The 24,102-nt window shown below is 42.1% G+C and overlaps 1 protein-coding gene across 1 annotated transcript in view; it reads left to right on the top strand.

Annotated features, from left to right (window-relative positions):
• Window positions 1-6,738: 6,738 nt before the first annotated feature.
• The window catches only part of NRG4 (neuregulin 4), a 32,830-nt gene continuing 15,466 nt past the window's right edge, over window positions 6,739-24,102 (top strand). The window contains exons 1-2 of the mRNA XM_081337392.1: window positions 6,739-6,867; window positions 17,778-17,848. The gene's annotated coding sequence lies outside the window, so the exon portion shown is untranslated. The remainder of the gene's footprint in view (window positions 6,868-17,777; window positions 17,849-24,102) is intronic.

The following is a 24,102-nucleotide window of genomic DNA, read 5'->3' as shown; positions in this document are numbered from 1 at the left end:
ATAGGCTCATGTGTTGATAAGGAAGCTGCAGAGAAGCAGTGACCTGGCATTTACTTCTAATCTGCCTACATCAGCAAAGGCTGAATTAATCTTTCTTCCTGCGCAGAATACTGTGGGACGCTGAAGGGCCTCTATAAGCTCATCATTTATCCTTTTTCTCCCAAGCGATCGTTCCAGGCAAAAGGAAGTCTTCCTTTACCAGACAAGAGCTTCAGAAGCCTGTCTTACTAAGTTTCTCAGGTTGCTTTCCAAATTCAAGTACCTATTTTATTACGCATCAAGCAGAATATTTGAATAATTCAAGCAGAACACGTGCTTCAGTACATTGAACAACAATCCGTCCAGGAGCGAGGCACAAATAGATGACGCCGATGTCTGAAGACTCTTATACAGATAGTGCTCGACTTACAACAATTCATTTAGTGACCATTCAAAGCTACAATGCAGTGGGGAAAAAGTGACTTTCGATTATTTTTCACACTTACGACTGTTGCAGCATCCCCATGGTCAGGGGTAGGCAACCTTGGCTCTTTTGTGACTGGTGGACTTCAACTCCCAGAATTCCTGAGCCAGCCATGCTGAAGTTGAAGTCCACGAGTCATAAAAGAGCCAAGGTTGCCTACCCCTGTCTATGATCATATGCTTTGAACTTGGATGCTTGACAACTGACTCACATTTATGACGGCTGCAGTGTCCAGGGGTCGTGGGATCCCCTTCTGCGGCCTTTTGACAAGCGAAGTCAATGGGTAAACCAGATCCACTTAACAACCATGTCACGAGCTTAACTGCAGTGAGTCACTTAACAAAGGTGGCAAGAAAAGTTGTGAAACGGGGCAAAACTCACTTTGCAAATTTCTCAATTTCGGGCTCGGCTCTGATCATACGTTCGGTAGCACCTGTGTTAATGAATGCCATATTCACATAAATCCAGACAAAACCAGAAGGTTCTTTTCTGGTAAATCTGTTTAGATGAAGACACGAGGTCGGGTTGTAGAGCTCAGACCGAACAAAGGACTAAGGCAAGATCTATTCTTATGCCCTCCAGCTGCCCTGACATGTAAATGTCCTGCACTGTCATTTTTTAAAAGAGACCCATCACCCGCCAGACAGAATGAGTGTGGATCAATATTAAAGGTTCCTTTAACAAATCAAACACACTCACCGAAAGAAGAACACCCAGCCCCAAATGCCCTTAGATGAAAGGGCACAGATTTGTTGCACATGAAAAAAAACAAAACAGAAAATTAGAAGGGGGGGGAAGAACAGGAAGGAATGACAAGGGAGTAAAGATTCACTGTACTTTATTTTTTATTTAAAAAAGAACATTCCTAAGGATGGAACATATGCTATGGCTCCTATCTACAGATTGATCCAGGGGTTTTAAGATGCAAGTAGTTCATTTAGCGACTGTTTAAAGTTACAACGTAGGACCATTTTTTCACACGTGCAGCCTTCGCAGCATCCCCGTGCTCGTGGGATCAAACTTCAGATGCTCGGCAACTGCTTCATCCTTATGACCGTTGCTGTGTCCCGGTGTATGTGTGTGTGTGTGTGTGTGTGTGAAGTGACCTCCCTTTTGCGACCTGCTCAATGGGGAAAGCCAGACTCACTTAAAAACCGGGTTACCAACTTATCCGCTGCAGCGATTCCCTTAACTGTGGCAAGGTCGTAAAACGGAGCCAAGCTCAACTTAACAAGAGTCTCACTTGACGACGGAAATCCTGGGCTCCGTTTGCGGTCGTTAAGTCAAGGACCGCCCGTACGGGGAGAAGGGAAGGACCTTCAGAATGGAAGCTGATGGAGACCTGGCTATCCGATGGGAGCCAGTGGGGTTTGATTCTGCTCTCCTGATCTTTTGTTTGTGTTCCAAAAGAGGATTGCACAGGCAATGCTGGGAAACACCCCTCCCTGCTAGCGGAAAGGGGAGGGCCCTAAAAGAGAAGCCACCACGGCCTAAAAAGAGAAGCCGAACGGCTAGTATTCTGCCCTGTGAGACCTTTTGACCAGCAACTGCCCGGCTCAGAACTTCAGACCGACAAGAATGTCTGACTTTGTCCTCTCGGCTTCGGAAAGGACCCAAGAAGCGGCTTGACAAACTTCTGAAGGGCGAGTACAGGCCACCTCTGACTTATTACAAACTTAATTGCGGTGGATAAATTCTGTGCGGATTTTCAGCGGAGTCAGGTCGTGCTTTTATTCTTCCTTGGGGGAGAAAAAAAAAGTGGAGAGTTATAACAGGAAGAAAGAAGCTTTTAGAAGCTTTTGCTTTGTGTGTCTTGTAAATGTGGTGGCCAAACATTGTCCCGGGAAATCCTGTGGTTTTTGATTTGCGTTGAACGCAGCAAGGCTTTCTCTGCAGACGTACCCGGGGTGGGTAGTTGTAAATGATCCAGAGGAGTTTTATTTGTTCGGTGATGCAATCCTGGTGGTAATTGTGCACAGTCCAGCCAAAATGTAAACATTGTCAACTTTTTTTTGTGTAAAGAACTTTGGAACATTATTATAGCCCACATGTGATTGCCCAGTTCATAAGTGCAATTTCAAAATACACCTGGGTAACCTGTTAGTAACCGAATGCAGAAGGAATGAGGATGGTAGAGTTTTCTGTTGCTAAGTAAAGTTCTCTGTATGTTAGGAGCAGGCAGTAGATTTGTTACTCTGGATGTTTGTTAACATCCATAAAATAATGTTTTGGAATTGTTTGTGATGCGTCTAAAAGCTCCTGCTTTAATTTAATCAGCGGAGGGGGGAAAAACCTGATTTCAGTTTAAAGAGGGCAGAAAAACACTTAGGAGAAACTTCCTTGGACAAAATGTCATCTTTTTCAAAAAGTTCCCTGCCACCCTCTCTTTCGCCACAAGGAACAAACAGAATAATTACAAGACAAATAAAAAAGTCTACTTTGCGTTCCGCTGATCTCAGCTGGAAAACTATAATTTTTAGAGGCTCCCAGGAATGTTGTTTATTTGTTAAACAGTGTTGTCATGTACTTTTAAGTGGGAGAGCCACTGAATAGGATTTGCAAATTTAATGGGGGGAAATTTGACTCTCCAAAATGTCACTGAGCTACGATTACCAACATTATTTGGCACTGAGCATGTCCCTTAGAGTGGCAGAAATTGCAAACCATCAACATGTATAGGAAGGCAATTTCCTTCTCCCCCCACCCCACCCCCTTCTGTGTGATCACCTGTTGTTTGTGGGAATGCCATATGTTCAATTGCCAGCTGAGAGCAATAGGAGAGCTTCTACTCTTTGCTTGCTTCAACAGGATTTATTTGTCCCTTTCCTACAGTTTTTTCTTTTTTTTTACACTCATGTAGTTTTCCTTTGGTCTGATTTGATGCGTTCAGCCTTCTATTTTCTTTGGTTTTAGGTTACGATTGCATTTATTACACAGTCAAGTTAGCGTGCTTTCCTTTGTTATTTTTTTATACATTATGTGCAAACGTGAGCATCCTGCCAAAGTGGGGGTGGGGGTGGGGGGGGAAATCTTATAAATAATGAACTTCACTACAACCAGCTTTTGACGCAGGACAAGAAATTCCTTTTGAATGCGACTTTTGTTATGTGAAATACTGGTGTATCATCAGGGGCTGTTCTATTATATTCGAAGCATCCCAACACAATAGGATTTCTGGCTAATGTGATTGTGTAACTCGGGGATATTGGAAACATTAACATGAACACATGGTCCTGCACTTCTGCCAGGGGGTTATTGAAAAAAAGGTACTGCATTTGGGGGGCACGAAAAACAATATGACAAGTATGCTACCTTGAGCTGCAATTATCTCTAGGAAATGTATATAAGCTATATTACCTCTGCTTTGGGCATCTGATCTCATGCCATAGGAAGTTTCCATTAGTCATAGGACAATGTCCATGGAGATTCTCCGTCATCCAGGTCACGGTTGTCCGAAAGATGCTTTTTCAAGAGGCAACTGGAACTTTTTGTTTTTCTTTGAAGACATTTTGCTTCTCATCCAAGAAGCTTCTTCAGCTCTGAAGAACAAGAAAGTCCAGTTGCCTCTTGAAAAAGCACCTTTGGGATAGTCATTGGATACCTCTACTATCTATGACAGGGGTGGGCAACTAGTATGGCAACTGTATGAGCTGTGGACGTCAACTCCCAGAATTCCTGAGCCAGCTATGCCAGGAATTCTGGGAGTTGAAGTCCACAGGCCATAAAGTTGCCAAAGTTGCCCACCCCTGATGTATGAATTACAGTGGAATATTTTTAAGGTCCATTTTGCTTGGGTAAAGTACTAAGCTGCTCTTAATATTACACAACGTTTGGCTCATACCTAGAAACAGAATGGGAAATGCTATTAGAACAGAAAATATCGTACGTGTTTTGAAAAAACTTTCGTAGAAATTATGGCATAAATTTTAACCCCTTCCCCATAATGAAACATTCTCTGGCTATGAAAAATACACGCTTTGGGCTAAAACTGACCTAGAAACTTAATCTAATTTATCTTTGTTGATTTTTTTTAATGCTCTGGAGCAGGGGTAGGCAACCTCGGCTCTTTCATGACTCATGGACTTCAACTCCCAGAATTCCTGAGCCAGCCATGCTGAAGTTGAAGTCCACGAGTCATAAAAGAGCCAAGGTTGCCTACCCCTGCCTACGATCACATGCTTTGAACTTGGATGCTTGACAACTGACTCATAGCTGGCTCAGGAATTCTGGGAGTTGAAGTCCACGAGTCATAAAAGAGCCGAGGGTACCTACCCCTGCTCTGCAGCAACGTTTCTCAACCTTGGTAACTTGAGGACTTCCAACTCCCAGAATTCTCCACTCAGCCAAATAGTTTTGGGTTTGGCTAATCTAGACAAAAAAAAGGGCTAGAAGGGACATGATAGCAGTCTTCCAGTATTTGAGGAGCTGCCACGAAGAGGAGGAGGGAGTCGACTTATCTTCCAAAGCACCAGAGAGCAGGATAAGAAGACCCACTGAAGTAAACAGGTTCACTCAACAATCACCACCAAAAAGATCGTAAAATCAGAAGGGTTACATGGTGGCACGCTTAATGACCACGACTTTACAACTCCTCACTTGTGATGGTTAGGTCAAGGAATACCTCTATCAGCAAGTTTATAACTAAAAAAACTTTATAATAGCCAACCAAACCAAGCTATTCCTTCCTTCCTACCCAAAACAATCATACTAGGGAAGTCAAATCAAATCATAGGAAGCAAAAAGCTTACCCAAACAGCCACCCTGCTGGAAAGGAAATAAGTTGGCATGGAGAATTATTTGGCTTCTATCATTTGTCATTTACACTACGGGCAGTCTTCCAGAAAGGATGCGCTTAATTTGTATGAAATTATACCCCAAGCGCGGGTCTTAGAAACCAACTGCATCTAACAGAAAGCCGTACTACACGGTCATCCTATTAATATCTTTAAAAGGTTAAATCAAGGCCAACGCTGGACCAACGTTTATTAAAACCGAGACGTTTCGTTGCTCATCCAAGTAACCTCTTCAGTCAAAATGGGAATTTGGGTAGACAAACAGGAGCAGTCTGCAGGGCAGGAGTTGGTCCTTTCCAACGACTCTCTGACTCTGTGCCTAACCAAATACTCATTTTGACTGAAGAAGTGGCTTGTATGAGTAACCAAACATCTCCGTTTTAATAAACTTTGGTCCAGCTGCCAGGATTTAACCTTTTAGGATTCTTTTGGCCTGGAATGACTGAATCTTCCATTTCTTCGTCCTAATAATGTGACACCCAACCAACCATTTTCTCTCCAGTTGTAGTTTAAACCGTGATGACAAATACGCTTGGTGTTTAAAGCTGAGGGTTTGCAAACAGCTACGGCTGCTTCTCCTGGTATTCACATATGGCAGAGCATTTGCCAGGCTAGACTGGAAGATGAATCAAAATGTGGCGATTCTTTCCTTGCCTTGTGCTTTGGAAGGTCTCGGTGCCCTACTGCACAAAAATAGAAACGCAACTCTACCCTGGCTCCAGGTTAACGTGGTTCCCCACATGCCGGGTTTGCCTTTGTTAGACGGGGCAGCGCGGATGAACGGAACGCTGCACGCCTCCTCCAGCACTGTTGATATTCGGTGAAAAGAAAATTCGAAATGCCAGCTAACACAGAAACACAGATATACGGGGATCACAAGTCCCCAACCTGAATCACAATAATTACTGGTGCTCCTTGATTTATGACAGCCACTTAGCGACTGTTCGAAGTTGCAAGGGACATCCCTTGGGGCAGAGGCCCCCAACCTTTTGGGCACCAGGGACCGGTTCCATGGAGAGAACTTTTTCCACGGGCCGGAGAGTGCGTGGTTTTGTGTGCAGCCTGCATCCCACGGATGGGGCTTTGCTTGTTTGTGTGGACCGGTTGCTGGCATGCCACGGCCCGGTACCAGTCCACGGACTGGGGGTTGGGAACCCCTGCCTTGGGGTACTTAACCCAAAGTTCTGCCGGCTGCTCCCCGCCCCCATGGCTATGTGACCACATATAAGGTGCTCAGCAACCAGCCCATGATTTATGACAATTTATCACAGTTTTGCCAAAAAACAGCAATTATTTGTCAAGCGCCCCAAAAGAGGTTCTCTGGGGGATTCATTGTAACATAGAACAGTCTCTAAGTGACCAGTTGTAAGTCAAGGACCATCTATATGACTGGACTATAATTAAACGCTGAGGGTTGTTTTGAGATTCTCTGTCCTTAATTTGTTCCGTTTTTTTCCTGTGGATTTGCTGTTGCTAATCTTGGCACTCCACAAATCGTCAGAAAACCCTCTTCTTCTTGGTACACGATGCCATTTAGCTGCCTTAATTTCTCTTCCGGCGAACAGCAGAAGGAGGAATGAGCAAAGCCCACATAGCAAATCGCCTCCCTTGGTAAGGCTGGTATAAATTACATTTGGGGGAAAAAATATTGCTTTTCTCTTTCTCCCAAGCAAAACTAGAATATTGAAATTAAGCTATTGATTTCCAGCCTAGCTTGGGCACATGGAAAAGATGTTGCTAATTGGGGCATGATGAAGTTTTCACAACTTCAGCTGTGAAAACCTGATCATGACCCAATTAGCAAAGCCTAACTGGAGTTAATTGAGTCATTAGTTATTTGGGCAATGTGTAATGAATGGCAACGAAAGGGGCCACAATAGGTTTTTTTTGGACACACAGAAACAATCAACACACAAACATGCACTCCGGAGTTGTTATTTTTCCCCCCAAAGATAAAGAAAATTTTAAAGGAATATTTAAATGTACCATTGCTTATTGTTTTAGCAATGGAGGGAGGTAACAGGAGGCTGATATTCAGGATGTTATGCAACTCTAAGAGGAATAAAAAGCTGGCAATTAAAAACTTCTGAAAAACATCTTAAACAAAACCTTATACAGGTAGTCCTCGACTTACGACTATAATTCAGCCCAAGATTTCTGTTGTTAAGTGAGACATTTGGTAAGTGAGCTTTGCTCCATTTTATGACTTTTCTTGCGTCAGTTGTTAAGGGAGTCACCGCAGTTGATAAGTCAGTAACTCGGCTGTTAAGTGAATCTGCCTTCTCTGTGCTTGTCAGAAGGTCACAAAAAAGGGGATCACATAACCCGTGGGACACAGCAATGGTCGTAAGTACGAGCCAGTTGCCAAGCATCTGAATTTTTATCACCTGACCAGGGGGAATGCCGGAAAAGTCGTAACTGGAAAACGGTCGTAACTCATTTTTCTCAATGCCATTGTAACTTTGAATGGTCACTAAATGAACTCTTGTCAAGGGCTACCTGTAAATGAATCCAAAGTTCATCCCAAAGTTGATAATTCTAGAACTTCTAGAATCAACGAAAGAAAAGTCCTTCCAATTTTGCACCCTCATTGGTAGACTGACGCACAAAATGTTATTTGAAGCTCTTTGCTCAGGGAAAAAAAAACCCTCTCTGGGTGGTGTGTGTGTGGGGGGGCTGTATTTTTTTATCACCCTCTCCTTAATACCTCTAGGGTCACCACCGAGAGGAGAAAGCCATACAAGCCGTCCCATGTGCGATGGGGACACAGGATATAATAAATTTCAGTAGGAGTTGGCAGAGTTTATTTTTTGGGTTGTCAGTAGCAACCGATATTTGTAGATATAAGTGAAAGGCATTTTTCTTCCGGGGATTTAAAGAGAAAGAAAGGAGCCTGAAAAAGAATGGAACGAAAATAAAGCTTCTTCTTCTTCTTCTTTTTTCTTAAATTTACTCAACCCCAAAAGCATTTTCTGGAAATAGAATTCAATTGGCATGTCTGCTAACGCATTGAGAAAAGGAAGCTTCACATTCACACAGCTACATTAGCTTTGCACTATTAACAAAGATAGATAGATAGATAGATAGATAGATAGATAGATAGATAGATAGATAGATAGAGATAGATAGAGATAGATAGATAGATAGATAGATAGATAGATAGATAGATAGATAGACAGACAGACAGATGACAGATATTCCAAAGCATCATCTGTAGAACTAAAAGGAAGGTACCATTTTTGGCAATCCAGGGTATCTTCGGTATCATAATGGGGAAGGGAAAAAAATCACTGGCAGTGTCTCCAGATGGTACATTCCAGAGGCATGGGAATTGATTTTCAAGACTCCCATCCAGCATCTGAATTTGGGCAATTGCAGTCCTAACATCCCTTAAAGTGTAAGAACTGCATTTCTTCATCCATCACTTTAGTATTTCAACAGAACTACCCACCAATCTGTATGGATCGGTTTCTTAACTTCAGCAACTTTTAAGGTGCACGGACTTCAACTGACAGTATGGCCAGCTGGGGAATTCTGGGAGTTGAAGTCCACAAGTCTTAAAGTTGCTAAGGTTTCTTGGCTGGTTACAGTATCACTTAATGAACTTGCCTCAAACTTTTTATTTATTTATCCCGCTGTTATTATTTATTCACCATCGCCCCAGGCAAAGTAGAAGTCTTGATGGCGAGAGGATGACTGCGGTAACAGCTCTCCCCACTTTGTGCAGAAATGTTGCGCCTGACAAGAAAGCCTCAACCTTCTCCATGTTGCAACCGTAACTACGGGACGTAGTCTCTTCCCAAAATGTCTTTGCACGTACAGAAATAATCTTCACAACTTTCCAAAAGCATCATAGCCTCTGAGTGGGAAGGTGTTCCCGCATCTCTGCCTGAAATTATCCTGACTTTTTTTCCTATTTTGGGGCTTGAGATCCCATTCATTTGGAAATGGAAAGCTCCAGTCAATATTTTCAAATTAGTTAAAAAAAAAAGCAACATTGCATGTTTCGAAACAGTTCCCTCATCCAATTGGCACGTGCCTAGTGAAGTTTAACTTCAAAAGCATAAAGGCACGCTGGCTGAGGAATTCTGGGAGCTGAAGTCTACAAGTCATAAAAGGGCCAGGTTTGAAGTCCCCTGGCTTAAATGGATCATATGTGGTTAATCTGGAGAACTACCTACTTTGTCAGGATATTTTTTTTTAACATCACAACATCAAAACGCAAAGTGCCAAAAAAAACAACAAACCCACACAGACTGCAAAGACTGCTTCCAGGGAACTTATCCATCTACTCAGTGGAAAGAGACTAAGACAGAAATGAAAGGCTGAGGGTTAAAAAAAGACTATCGTGAATGAAGAATAAGAAGATACACCAAGGTCAAACGGTGGTTTTTAAAAATAGAAGAGTACTAGGCTAAATGGATCCATCCATACTCAAGCATTTCCACATCTCCATGCATTCCACAACTATAAAAAATGACCTCCGATTGAGGTTGCTGATCCAGGATGATCATCCAGGATGGACAAATTCAGAAGCAACATTGATGTCTATAACTGTGCTATCAGCAAAAGAAATTCCTTTAAAGCACTTTAAGTGATATAACATTGTAGCATGGCAAGGAGTTGGCGAAAACTCAAGGATCATGCCAGGAAATTTCAGAATGAAACAGAATAACAGACTAGGAAGAGACCTTAGAGGTCTTCTACTCCAATCCCCTGCTCAGGCAGGAAACCCTATACCATTCCAGACAAATGTTTGTCCAATATTAATTAATTAATTAATTAAAAGCCTCCAGTGATGGAGCACCCACAACTTCTGGAGACAAGCTGTTCTACTGGTTAGTCGTTCTCACTGTTAGGAAATTCCTCCTTACTTCTGATTGCTTCTCTCCTTGATTAGTTTCCATCTGTTCTTTCTCATCCTGCCTTCAGGGGCTTTGGAGAATAGGTTGACCCTCTCCTCTTTGTGGCAGCCCATCAAATATTGGAAGATTGCTATCATACCCACCTAGTCCTTCTTTTCATTAGAACACACATACCCAATTCCTGCAACCCCCTAATCATCTTTGGAGCTCTTTTCTGCGCTCTTTCCAGAGTCTCTACATCTTTTTTATAATATGGCAACCAACACTGGATGCAGTATTCTAAGTGTGGTCTTACTAAGGCTTTATAAAGCAGTAGTAATGGTACGAATGAAGGCGAATATAGGCGTCCCAGGATAATGTTGCAGGATCCAATCGGGGTTGGACACCAGGGCCAGATGTTTAGTCTTCCAAGCTTTCAGACTTGGGATGGAGCCCATCCTCCCTAGCAAGTGTGTGTGCTTTGGGCTATTTTGTGTGTGGCATTTATATGGAGCCTGTTGTGTGTGAAGTACTAATACTTCACGTGATCTTGAAGGCTCCTTCTCCCTAACAATGCCAACCTTTTTCTTAGATCAGGCCATTCTGGGGATGATAACAGTGGAGGTTTGGTATTGTGTGCATGGAAAGCAGAAGATCCCCAGATCAGCACATTCTGCAGATCCCTATAATCCAGTTTTTGTCAACTTCAGGAACTTTATGTGGGGACATGCTGGCTGCAGAATTCTGGGAGTTGAAGTCCACATATCTTAAAGTTGCTGAGGTTGAGGAATGCTTCTGCAGGCCACAGCTGTCTATTTGACTGGCTCTTCAGAATCCTGACAGAGATTTGTCTTAAATAACCAAAGAATCTTCTTCTTCTTCTTCTTTTTACTTTTAGTAATGAGGATCGAAGTGGAACCTTCTAGATGCAAGAAAAGGACGCTATGAATTGTTCTTCTGTATATAAACAAAATGGTTCATATATTAGGAATGGTTAATCACACCAAATCTCACAGCAGCTGGATGTATTCTGTATATAAAAATGGCTCATATATTAGGAATGGTTAATCACACCAAATCTCACAGCAGTTGGATGTAATCAACAAATATATATATATTTCAACTTCTGCAATTTGTTAAAATATTATATATATATATATTTCAACTTCTGCAATCTGTTAAAATATTATATGGATTATATACTGGTTTTATCTGCATGGAGACAAAGCTCTTTGCCCGCAATTACTTTTAAAAGATTTGAACAGTTTTATTAAAGAATGGTCCATGATTTCTTTAATAGGAGTAAAAGTCTCAAATTCAATAGATGCTTGCGACTCATATAAGCATAGTTACTGCAAAGTAACCTCATTTGATCTGGTGGATATTCAGCTTCATCCTTAATCAATTTAACTTTATTGTTTTGAAAGATGCTTTGTACTGTGTCACCCAGGTAGAACACGTAGCTGAACTGTTTTCTTATAACTCAATCTGTCCTTACTATGGTAGCTTATGGTTGACAAAAAAAACCCTTTAAAATATTTATTACATATAATACACATAATTTGAATGCTATCAAAAAAAGGAAAGCTAGGGACACCTACATGCAACAGGTGAATATACTGATTTTACCTGTGTCAAAATAACTGCAAATTATGCACCTTTTAAAGACGACCAGCTGATTCATCATAAAATAACCCCCAAAACATTTTTGTTAATTTCTTGGACCCTGACAAAGTTGGGAAATCAGAAATGTATCATTTGCTATTACAATCTGACAGGATAACCTCTACCCTCATATGTAAATGAAGACTCAAGACAGGCCAAAAGTATCTTAAAAAGGTTAAATTGTGGCAACTCATAAACTTTGATCCAGTTGCCACGATTTACCCTTTTTAAACCTCCATCCTCCTCTCCTTCGCCTCCTCCTTTCCTCCACTAACGGATCGAAATGACTAGGCTGGTAACAACGTATATCATGGCAAATTTTCCAGCCTCAAGGACCAAGTATCTCGCTTAATTAAAAAAAGTTCTCATCCTCCCCACTCAAGCTTTAGCCTCAAAAACCGCAATTAAAATAATTTCTCCCAGGTTACACCTTTTCCGTACACCTTTTAGAGAAAAAAAATAACACAAATACCTTAAGGTCTCAACAGGCAAACCCCGCCCCCACCACCAATCATTTGATAAGGCAGCATAGCTCAATTTCTAATTCAGAGCGTAAGGAACGCAAAGGGAAGAACTGTAACCTTTCAAGATGCAGAAGGCAGTCCCTACTCCTCCGTTTGGTCAAGGGTACCTCACCTTACTCTTTGAGATGTACGTACGATCTATACAAACGAGGAGAGCCAGTCCCCTCTTGGGAAAAAGCTCTTGCTCTCTTGCAAAAAAAAAAAAGCATGTTTATAGACATCTCGGAGCTCAGAGTCAATAGCAGAGCAAAGGAGCATAATAATCCGTGCTCTCCCTCTCTCTCTCTCTCAGGCTCTCCTTAGGAATCTGCGGCTTTAAAATAAAATTCAGAGAGTGGGTGCCCTCATCTTCACCTCCGCACCGGATTGCATGAGCTGGATGGCAGAAGAGGGATGTTTACCAAGTCCCCTGCACATGGGAAGAGCCTGGGCGAGAAGGGCAGGAGATGGGAGGGAGAAACCCCCCCCCTGGCTGCAGGGGAGATCTTCCTATCCGAGGAAAGGCTGGTTGGAGGAAAAGTAGGGAGAAGCTGCTCCTTCCTCTTCCTCCCCTCCGAACGTGGAAGACGCCACCGCTCTTAGTCAGCTTTTTACAGGAGGAGATCCCCTGCTCCCCCTTCCTGAGCTTCCCCCCCCTTGCATTGGGAAATGCCTGCCCTCCCCCCCCCCATGGCCCAGCCTGGAGACAGGGGGGACCCCCCTCGCCCCAGCCCACAGGCACTGGTGCCCAGCAGGGAGACCGGGGTGGGCGACAGGGAGGGGAGGAGGAGGAGGAGGAGGAGGAGGGCGGGTGGGATGCTCTGCTGGGGCTGAGAGGATGCTTTGCTCCTTTGCTTTCTCTCCCTCTTTCTTTCCTTCCTTCCTTCCCTCCTTCCCTCCTTCTCCTCCCTCCCATTCCCATATCCATCCTCCCCTCCCTCCCTCCCCTTTTTCCTTGCAGGGCTGCCGGGTGCCATGGGGATGGGGGACCCCAGCGCCTCCCATTGCAGCAGGTGAGCGCGTGCCCCTTTGCCGAGGCCGGGCTGGGGGAGAAGGGGCAAGGCGGGAGGACCGAGCGCCAGCCAGGGACCACCGCCACCCCGCGCGCCGCTACCCCCGGCCCGGCCACTCGGAGGCCGACGGGAGAGGTACCTGCTGCTGCTGCTGCTGCTGCTGCAACCGAGGATCCTCCTCCTCCTCCTCCTCCTCGCTGAGCTCCGCCGCTCCGCTCTGCTGCAAGAGGCAAGCGGGCAGGCGAGGGAAGCGGGAGCGCGCACGCGCGTTCTCTCCTCCGCTTTCCTCTCTCTCTCTCTCTCCTGACAGCCCGGCGCGTCCCCCGCGCGCCGACTGAGCGTCCTCCGAGGGCGCGCGCCCGCCCCCCCTCCCCTCCCTCCCTCCCTCCCTCCCTCCCTCCCTCTTCCCGGGCATGAGCCTCGCTCGCCCGCCTCCTCCTCCTCCTCCCTCTTCCTCCTCCGGTCGCCTTGGAAACCGACCCGGCTGAGGAGCGCGGCTCGGGGGTGAACGCGCGCGCGCGCACACACACCCGCGGCCGGCTCTTGGGCGGGCGCGAGATCGCCGCCTCTCTCGCGTCACGTGACGCGCTCGCGCTCGGGCGCCAGCCAATCGAGGCGGACGGATGAGTGTGGCGGGGGTGGCGGGTGGGTTTGTAGTAATAGTAGGGGAGGGGAGGGGAGGGGAGGGGGGGGAGGAGTCCGGAAAAGGGTTGGGCGGTTGCTGAGGGGAGGGGTTTCTTGGGTGGGGGAGGGGAGAAAGGACTGGGAGGGGGGTTGTGAGGGAAGGGATAAATTGTAATCCTATGTCATTAATGTCATTAATATTTATTAATAAAACAATATAATATTTATTAAATTATTCGTTTTTAATATTAATATGTATTAATATATTGTGTCATGTTGATAAAAACTTGTTCTTTGACTTTGTAACATAAACAAAACACGATGTATTTATACATAATATATATATATAAACAGTAATCTCTACTCTTACAGTTATTACATTAATAATAATAATAATATATAAAATGCCTATAATAAAAGTAATAACAGCAGGAAGAAGGAATTCCTTCGCATTCACATTAGGAGGAAGGAATATTAGGTTTGCCACCTTCAGTTATAAAAACAAAGGCACAAGATATAAATAAATAAAAGGAGAAAGAAAGAGAAGAAAGAAAGAAAGAAAGAAAGCAAGAAAGAAAGAAAGAAGAAAGAAAAAGAAAAAATAAAATCCCTGTATGGGTTCCACAGAATCATAAAAATATTGGACAAGACTGAATGGATAGCATCATAATCGTCAAATGAAACCAATAAAATGCAAAACAAAAGCCCCATAGAAGCTCAGCAGTCGTGCTAATCTAAACTGATATCTGAATTAAATTACGATAACGATGGGATTAAAATGTAACAAAAAAAGCTTGGGAAAATGAAAAATATATATAAAAAAATAGAAATGTGATTAATTGTAATAGCTACGGTAGATTTTGTTATTAGGATAACTAATCGCCTCTCAAGATAAAAGGCCTAAAAGGGTGCCTTCAAAGGGTTGGTACTCTTCATAGTCATGACAGAATATTTCAGATTATATTCTGAGATAGAGGTATAAATAGTTCTACAGTCCACCTGGTGCTGTGTCTTTAGTTTTATTACGGAATTTTAAGATGGACGGTAGCCACGCAACAAACCCTGTTTTGGTGGCCATGAGGTTTCAGGTCTTTTTGTTGTGAAATTTTATGTTTTCCATAAATGCAAATGCCTATCTCCAACAGTCGCTTGCCCCAATTAATTCCTTACCTGAGGCATAAAAATGAATAAAATGTTATAAAAAGAATAGTGTGTTAGTCATATTTTAGACATGCAGATGGTGCAATGTTTAAGCAAACATGGAAAATCCTGGCCAAATACACTTTATGGTGAAAAGAACAAAGGGGCTTTGTAGTAAAAAGTGGTTTTTTAAAATATATATATTTTTAAACTGGAATTTGCTATGCAAATGAGAATTATTAAAATTGCTACATTCATTTCAGTATTCAGGGTCTGTATGAGTATTGGAGCTACAGTATAGTATCAAGCAGAATAATAACAAATTGACTTATTTGTTGCATTTTTACATATAGCAAAATTGTTGTATTTATTTATAAATAATTGTATTGGAATATGGGAACAATGTTGCATAGTATGCCATAAAATAATGGGCAATGCAATGTAGTCTTAGCCTTTTAGAAAGCAAACTACAGTATACAGGCATGTCTCTCTGGGAAAGAATTTGTGAAATGAGAAACCACAACTGAGATTTCATTTCTTGTGATCTGTAACAGCATTATAAGAAACTTTAATTGCAAGGCACGTTGATGCGAAAAGAAGTCTTTTATACTGAGCGTAAGAATTGAGTTTATAATCCTTGTATAATTTATAAGAATATCTATGGGAAATCTTCTAAGCCAAGATATGCACTTATTTATGTCTTTATTAATTTCTAATACGATGCATTCATTTTGGCCAGCCTGTCCACTGCAATACTCTCTCACAGTCAAGTTTAAAATTTCTAAAAAAAACAAACAAACCTGAATAAAGTAAGAATGGGTGAAAATGCTGTTTTGAATTTAAAGCTGCAGTGCTAATTCAGCAGGCTTACTTTGGAACAAACAAGATTCAAAAAGATTCTTGAAGGACAAACAGAATCTTAACAGCATTGTCTCTTGAATGGTAATGGGTTCTTGATCATGATACATACACATGTATACAAATTATGCAATTAAAGGTTTTCTGGTTAGTGTACGGCACCTATGATTTTATATACAATATCTGTGGACAGATTTACAGATTCCAGATTGAAACTAGGCACTCAGAAATAATGGAACAGCTGTTCTCAGCTGCATTCATACATCCCTACTTCAGTGCATCTGGTTTTCTGGACCATATTTAGCTTGTTATCTGCGCATTGACAAAACATCCATTTGTCAGTTATAAAAGGTTCTGCACATATATTACGCCAATACATTTAGGACATCCAAGGTTCCTGGAAAGAAATTGATGCGCATGAAGGCCAACACCAACTGAAGAAATGGCAGCTGCAATTTCACACTGTTGTGTATATTATAATAATAATAATTCTGCTGCTTGTGTTGATTATTACATGCGCTATTGCTAACACAATGAATATTTCATATTTGTCATATCCAAAATATGTTCTTTCCACTCAGTATTATTTTGATTAAGCTGAGGCACAACTAGCTGCAGTTTAATGCTTCATGGCAGACAAAACTCCATCTGCATGTATTTCTGTCTCATTTAAATTGCCAACAGTGATCAAATCTACATATTGAATTATGACTGTACAGGCTTATTTGAAAATACGCCTTGCACTCCAGTAGCACAGACTGTAACAACGTACAGTACTTTATGCATACTAGTTTGAAGTCAAATCCTTACCAGATTCAGTGGAACTAAATCCTTAATCAAAAAAAAAAAGGAGACATAATTTGGAACCCAAAAGACTATTCTGAAGTCATATTCACACTTATTGAAGCTATTTACATATTGGCTTAGATGTTGAAAAAGCAGATTATTCCATTTTAAAATAAATAATAAAAATCACCCCCTTTTCAAAAAAGTGACTATTTTAAGAGAAGCATTATTTTTAAAGCAGGGATGAGTCACCTATATTACAGGTCTCTTTTAAAAGCAAAACTTTAACGTAGACAGGTAAATTAGACAAGAAAGCAACAATAGGAATATAATATCTTGAAATTCAGATGAAGTGTATTCTTTATTTTCATTTGTTGGGCAACAATTAGTAGCAAAAGGCAGTTGCTATGTTATTCTTGGCTGTTTCTTGATCTAGGTGGAAAATAGGAGGCAGTAGCTACTATTTTTGGTCTGCTATTAAGTTCTGAACAATTAACACTAACCATTCAAGATGAACTTTAAAAAAAACTGCTTAAGTACATTATAAAAAAAATAAATTTCTGATACATCCCTTGTGCCTTGGACATTGTAGTATAAAATAATACAGGTAGTACTCAATTTAATTCATTTAGTGACCAATCAAAGTTACAATGGCACTGGAAAAAAGGACTTATGACTCTTTTTACAATTACGATCTTTGCACATCCCCATGGTCCTGTGATCAAAATTCAGACGCTTGGCAACCGGTTCATACTTATGACCATTGCTGTGTCCCAAGGTCATATGATCACCTTTTGCGACCTTCCGACAAAGTTAATGGGGGAAGCCAGATTCACTTAACAACCATGTAACTAACTTATCCACTGCAGTGATTCACTTAACAACTGTGGAAAGAAAGGTAATAAAAATGGGGCAAACCTCACTTAACAAATGTCTTGCTAAACAACAGAAATTGTGATCGTAAGTCGAGGCCATTTGTGCTAAAATTTGCCAAAAGATGGGAAATCTAAGATTGGGTTGAATTCCAATGTATATATGGCAGTGTTTCACCTTTTTAAAGTCCTAATAAATGTCCTTCCTTCCTTTAGGCAGGTCACTGGCATCACCTCTGCATTGAGAATAATTTCTGTCATCACAACAAAAAGATGACTAATTGCAGGTAAGTTGCCGTCCACCATCTGTCTTCCATCTATTAAACATTTATTTGGCCCATTGTGGGCCAATTGCTGAGTCATGAAACCCAAAAGGGCTCCTTCTGCAAAATCAGTGAAGTTATCACAGATCCCCAAACTGGGACTGACAACCCAGATTCAAACTTACGACCTCCGCTGCCCCCCTGGCATGTGTGGCCAGATTTTGAGTGCTGGACAACTGGCCCACATTAACAGCTATTTGCCCCCCAGTTACGAGACCATGATTCGCAGTGTTTTTGCCCTAAACCAGCATTTATGTCCAGTTTCCAGCAAAAAAACGCCCCATGGCAAACAATAGGTTTGCTGAATGACCGTGATTTTTGCTTAAAGACCGCCGCTCTCTCTTTATGAATGCTGCAAAAAAGCCATAAAATTGGGTCTGGTCACAGGGTGATGCTTTATAGCTGTCCTGATTTATGACCAAAATTGTGAGCTCAATTACAACCTTTGCAGCATCCCCTTGATCATGTGATCAAAATTCAGATGCCCGGCAAGGGGTTCATATTTATGATGGTTTACAGTGTCCCGGTGTCACGTGATCAGTTTTTGTGACCTTCAGACAAGCAGTGTCCATGGGGAAACCAGATCCACTTAATAACCGTGTCGCTAACTTAACAACTGTGATGTTTCACTTAACCACCGGGTCAAGAAAGGCCGTGAAATGCACCAAAACTCACATAACAAATGTTTCATTTAGTTTCATAAATTTTGGGCTCAGTTTGGGGCTGTAAGTTGAGGACGACTTGTACCGTGGGAATTTCTTAACGTACAACAGATGGTCACTTCGTTGCAAGCTGCACCAGCTCAGAAGGGAAATTCTTGGCTTCTCAGTCTCTTTTCCTGTTTCCAGATCATTACTATTGTGCCGAGTCAGGAATATTGCGCATTTGCTGCGCAAGCATCCTTTCAGTGGCACGTTGCAGCGGGAATCGCATTATTCTGTGCTCTAACAGATTATGTGCTAAAGCACCATTAAAAAAAACAGCTCTGCTTTGCTAGGGGAAATGGAGATATTTGCTTTGAGTTCTAAATGAAGGACATCACGGGGATATCTTTTAATTTTAATAAATGTACTCAACTTCTGGGAAAGGCTGCGATTTTTGTCCAGGCAGACTTTGTCTGATTCATTTAAGAGCAATGTGGAATTTAGGAGCACATAATTTGTTAAGTTATTTGATCCCACTTGATAAAAAGCATCCATGAAAGAGACTTAAAACAAGAGGGATCAAGCACATCGCCAATTGGCAAAAAAAAAGCTCAAGACCATATTGGTTATAAATAGGCAGAAGAGACCTTCATCCTGCAGTGGATAGACCATGGCTAAAATGATGGTAATAATTTGTTAATTAGGGTTAGCTACCAGATATTGCAGTGGGAAGCCGCTCAGTCCGCAAACCATCGTTGTGAAGTTCCCATCCTGTCATCTGTTACAGGAGTAAGGGCACAGATGTGTAGACGTGAACTATTTCACCTTCATTTAAGGGAGGCCATTGTTGTGCCATTGTTGTGCAAGGCTGGAACTGACTGCAGATGTGCAGCTCTGTCATTTTCAGATTCTAATCCCAGAGATGCTAGAATTAAAATCTGCTATCCTTCCATGGGATGTACATCATAAACGGAATATTGTTCATTAATTGGGAGAGTATAGCTCACTCTCTTGTTTATAATTCAACAGTTGTGCAATATCGTAATGATGAGAAAAAATATTAATACGGCACAAAGGCACTGAAGGACCGCAATTCATTTTTGATCGATCGGTTCTAGCATTTAAATAATAGGATTTAAGTCTTAAAAGTGTTTAAAAGTTCTTTGTTGCTTTATTCTAAATTAAATGTTCGGGAGAAAAATGTTTCTAGAATGCAAAGTTGGTAGCTTGAACATGCCTGGTTGCTAATCAATCACATTTTTTTTGCTTATTAACTGAAATAATTTTACGCTCTTTAGTATATTGCTTTCCCAGACACACAGAAAATTCTCCCACACAGACCATTAATTTTGGCGTTGATCTAAAGCCTACTTGTAAATCGATTATTGTACAATACATTTGCATTTGCTTAGATCATCTTATTTTCCAAACTGCATTTAGCACATTTCAGATTATTTGCTGAGTCTCGCCCTTCTAGCCTTAGTTTTTTAAGTCGTAGTAGCTCTCTTTGTAAATTAGAATTATAGTTGCTGTCAAGCATCACAGTAAGTTACTACTTTCATTCCTCATACTAGAAACCAGGTTTCAGCGTTTCTCAAGATCTTTAAAAAAAAATCCAGTTTTCAAGCCCACGGAAGAAAGTGGTGGGATTGATAATTGGGGCCATCTGCAGCCAGCAGAAGGCCAGCACTGACCTTTGGTGGTCACCAGCTGTGTTGTCCTCCTGCCAGTTTCTCCGTCTCCTCCCTTAGGCATGATTTCAGCAATGGAGAGAGCATTTGAGATGATCAGGGTCAACAAATAAAACTCTGTTTACGCTGTTATGATTGTTCAGGTAGAGTTCTGTCATGTTGTTTATTGTGTTATTGGAAACAACAACCCAGTTCTGTCATTAAAGGCAGGGTTTGATTCTAAGCAAGTTTACTTAGATGTTAGCTACACATAGTGCAATAAAAACACACAGTAAGTACAGTTAGGTGATAATAATGGATATTTATTTTATTTTTATTTTATTTTATTTAGATTTATATACCGCCCTTTCCCGAAGGACTCAGGGCGGTTTACAGGGCATTTAAAAAACAGTCAATACAAACGTTAAAACAAATTAAAAGAGATTAAATAGAACCCTGAGAAAATTAAAACCCAGTTAAAATTAAAATTAAAAATATTCTCAGCCTGGGCCAGAGAGCTCGAAGAGCCAGGTCTTCAGGTCCCGGCGGAATGAACGGAGGTTGGGGGCAGTCCTAAGCTCCGCAGGCAGCTGGTTCCACAGGGCAGGCGCACCCACTGAGAAGGCCCTACCCCTGGGTGTTACCCGCCGGCAGTCTGAGGAGACCCTGAGGAGACCCTCCCTGTGGGAGCGCACTGGACGAAGGGAACTTGATGCTGGCAGCAGGTGTTCCCTCAAATATCCCGGACCCTCACCATTTAGGGCTTTATAGGTCATCACCAGCACCTTGAATCTCACCCGAAGGGCAACTGGAAGCCAATGCAGCTCGCTGAGTAGAGGTGTTACATGGGAGTATCAGGAGACCCCCATCACGACTCGCGCGGCCGCATTCTGCACCAGTTGAAGCCTCCGGGTGGTCCTCAAGGGCAGCCCCATGTAGAGAGCGTTGCACATGCATTTCAGCTTCAAGAGGCAGAAACATAGCTAGGTAGTAAACCATCTGGTTTTTTACTTTTCTCTGTTATCTCCAAGTTTCTGATAACTGTTATTTCTGCTTTCTGGTTTGAGAAGCAATAACAATCCGTTGCTAGAGAGAAATGGCTGATGTGTTGGTAGAAACTATAAGAGGCCGGGCTCCTTTCTCGCTCTAGTAAAACCTGCCTGTAATCAGTTAATATCATCTTGTTGTCACAACACACCTTTCTGGATGCCTCAAGAGGCCTCAAGGATGGTCCCCCCCCCAAGGTAACTAGAGTAGCATCACAAGAAAACAAAATTACACTGAAAACACAAAGCACAAATTAAACCTGTATTTCACATCACTTTTAATGCCTGCCATTATAGGCAGTTGATGCCTGTGAGAGAGGATGCTAGATAGATTGTACTGGTCCAGAAATAAGTTTTCCATCAACAGCATGAATTAGCGAAATAAGCGAAATTATTCTCCTATGACTGTGTTTCTCAACCTTTGGCAAATTGAAGATGGATAGAAGAGGAGTAGACTTCAACTCCCAGAACTTCCCATGCTAGCTGGGGGATTCTGGGAGTTGAAGTCCACCTATCTTCAACTTGGCCAAGGTTGAGAACCTTGTCCTATGACAAAGGCATCAAAGCATCCAAATCAGCACCAGTTCTTATCCATGCCAGGGTTGACCAAATTATATCCACCCATATCTGACTAAAGAATAAACAATCCAGGACATCTGAAGGAAACAGTCTTCGAGGAGAAACGTGGGAATGGTGTCCCTCACTTGGGTTTGGCATTAAACAAGCCACACTTATTGGGCAGGGGAGACCTTGTTGCAAATATTTCATATTTTTAACCTATTATTTTTACCAATCTCTTGCTTGAGTCAAGTCTTGGGGACTATCTCTGTAGGCTTTTCCGTGGGCAACAGTAGGAAAATTCTTTACCCTCTCATCCAAGATTTTTTTTAAAAAAAAAAATCTATTCATTTTCTAGCCTAGACCCCACCAAATTCAGGAAAAAAATAATGGCACCATGAATTTTTGTACCCTCTGTACCGAAGCGTTTGTTTTCACAACTGGTTTTACCTTGATTTACCTCCCCTGCATATTCAGAAGATCGGAAATGCTTATATTAATGCTGGGATACCAGTCAGAATTCATTTGTGGTAGGTGAGCTCTGCTGTACGGGAGGAGGAAAGTCTTTGTCACCCCACCCTCCATGCCCAGAGCTTTGCCTTTATCAGTTTTGTCCCTGCCATATTTATTAATTGGCTGAACTGAACTAAGAATGCCTTGAAGGTGAGGATTTTGTCTCTTCCAAGGTTGAAGCCACAAAAACAAAGGAGGACTTTGTAAGATGAGAACTCCTCCTAAGGCAAAAACAGCGTTTACCTCTCTAGCCTCCTCCTCCTCTCCCAATAACCCCTCCCCACTTCAGTTCTTGCATTGCTAGGTCTCAGTCATTTTAACCCCAAATGGGGAAACCAGGATAATAAATTGTAATTATTGATCTAGTATTTGCTTGGCCAGCGCCACCAAGCAATCTGCAACGAAACAACTTCCCCCAAATAGGCACAAACTAAACGCCACCTTTCATTTCTCTCTCTCTTCAGCCAAATATATTACTTTACAGGTAGTCCTTGACTTAAAACCGGATTTTCCATTGCTAAGCAAGAATGGTTGTTAAGTGACACAGGCCCAATTTGGCAACTTTTGCCAAGGATGTTAAGCAAATCGTTGCACTTGTGACTCATGTGGTCATTCCCCCATTGACTTTGCTTATTGACAGCTGTCCGGGAAAGTCACAAAGGGCACGGCCCCTGGATGCTGTAACTGTCATAAATACATGCTGGTTGGAGAGAGAGAGAGAGAGAGAGAGAGAGAGAGAGAGAGAGAGAGAGAGAGAGAGAGAGAGATGGAGAGAGAGCAGGAAAGAGAGGGAGAAGGAAAGGAAGAGTATTGTGTAGTGGGTCCGACGCAAGGAAGAGACGCCAGCCGGTGTGTGAGTTCAGCTCTTTATTGAAGGGGGTAGTGAACTGGGGAGTGAGGGCTACCTGTCCTCCTTAAATACCTAGCCAGGTAAGCGGACAGCCAATGGGGTTGGCCCTAGGTTTCCCGCCGAAACTGGGTTTCCCGCCGAAACCGTCCAGGCCAACGCCCCCTGGTGGCTGTTGCTATGCAGGTGCCTGCATACATAACAAAGAGAGAGAGAGAGTCATTTTTTAGGATTTAATTCTAAATGCCCGTTTTTTTGCTTCTAATAAAAGTGTTGTTCTAATGCAGATTTTAGTTGCTTTCTTTTTACTATTTAAACAGTAACAGTGAAATTAAATTATGAAAAGCCAAACCATTTAATTGGTTAGTTCGGTAAACTATGATGTGGACCATGTATTGGTAGCTAACAAAAATTGCGGGTTTTTCGCACCCGGCGGTCTCCTCATGACTTGCCAATGAATGAGGACACGTCTCTCTGAGTGTTCTCGGGATGAGGGCCCAGACTGAAGTCCTAAGCTCTCTTTTATTGGAAACATAGGTTACAAAGTCAGCAAGTTAACATAGGTTACAAAGTCAGCAAATTGGATACATAGGTTGCAAAGTCAATATAGAAAAGCAATTACAAAGTTTACAATACAAACAACAAGCAGCTAAATGGTTACATTTTAATTATTGCCTTAGATGGAAACTCATTGTTCTTGCCTACTTGCCTACGTGTTCCAACGGATTATCCCGTCTGCACGTAGCAGGAGTAATGCTTCACAAGACCCTGACACTTATTTTTGCCAAAGCCAGACCTGAGCCATTTTACAAGCCTTATTTTTGTCATGTCTCTACATCTCCTCCTTTTTTGTTTTATAGCTCAAACTGTTCCACAGAACAGTCAATACTTGGAAATGTGTGCAGAGATGTAGAGTAGTTCAAGACCGGTTGTTTGTCCT

The sequence above is a fragment of the Vipera berus genome (genome assembly GCF_964194415.1).
Source record: "Vipera berus genome assembly, chromosome: 12".
Classification (NCBI taxonomy): domain Eukaryota; kingdom Metazoa; phylum Chordata; class Lepidosauria; order Squamata; family Viperidae; genus Vipera; species Vipera berus.
Note: the sequence above shows the minus strand (reverse complement) of the source record. Positions and strands in the feature narration are given on the sequence as shown.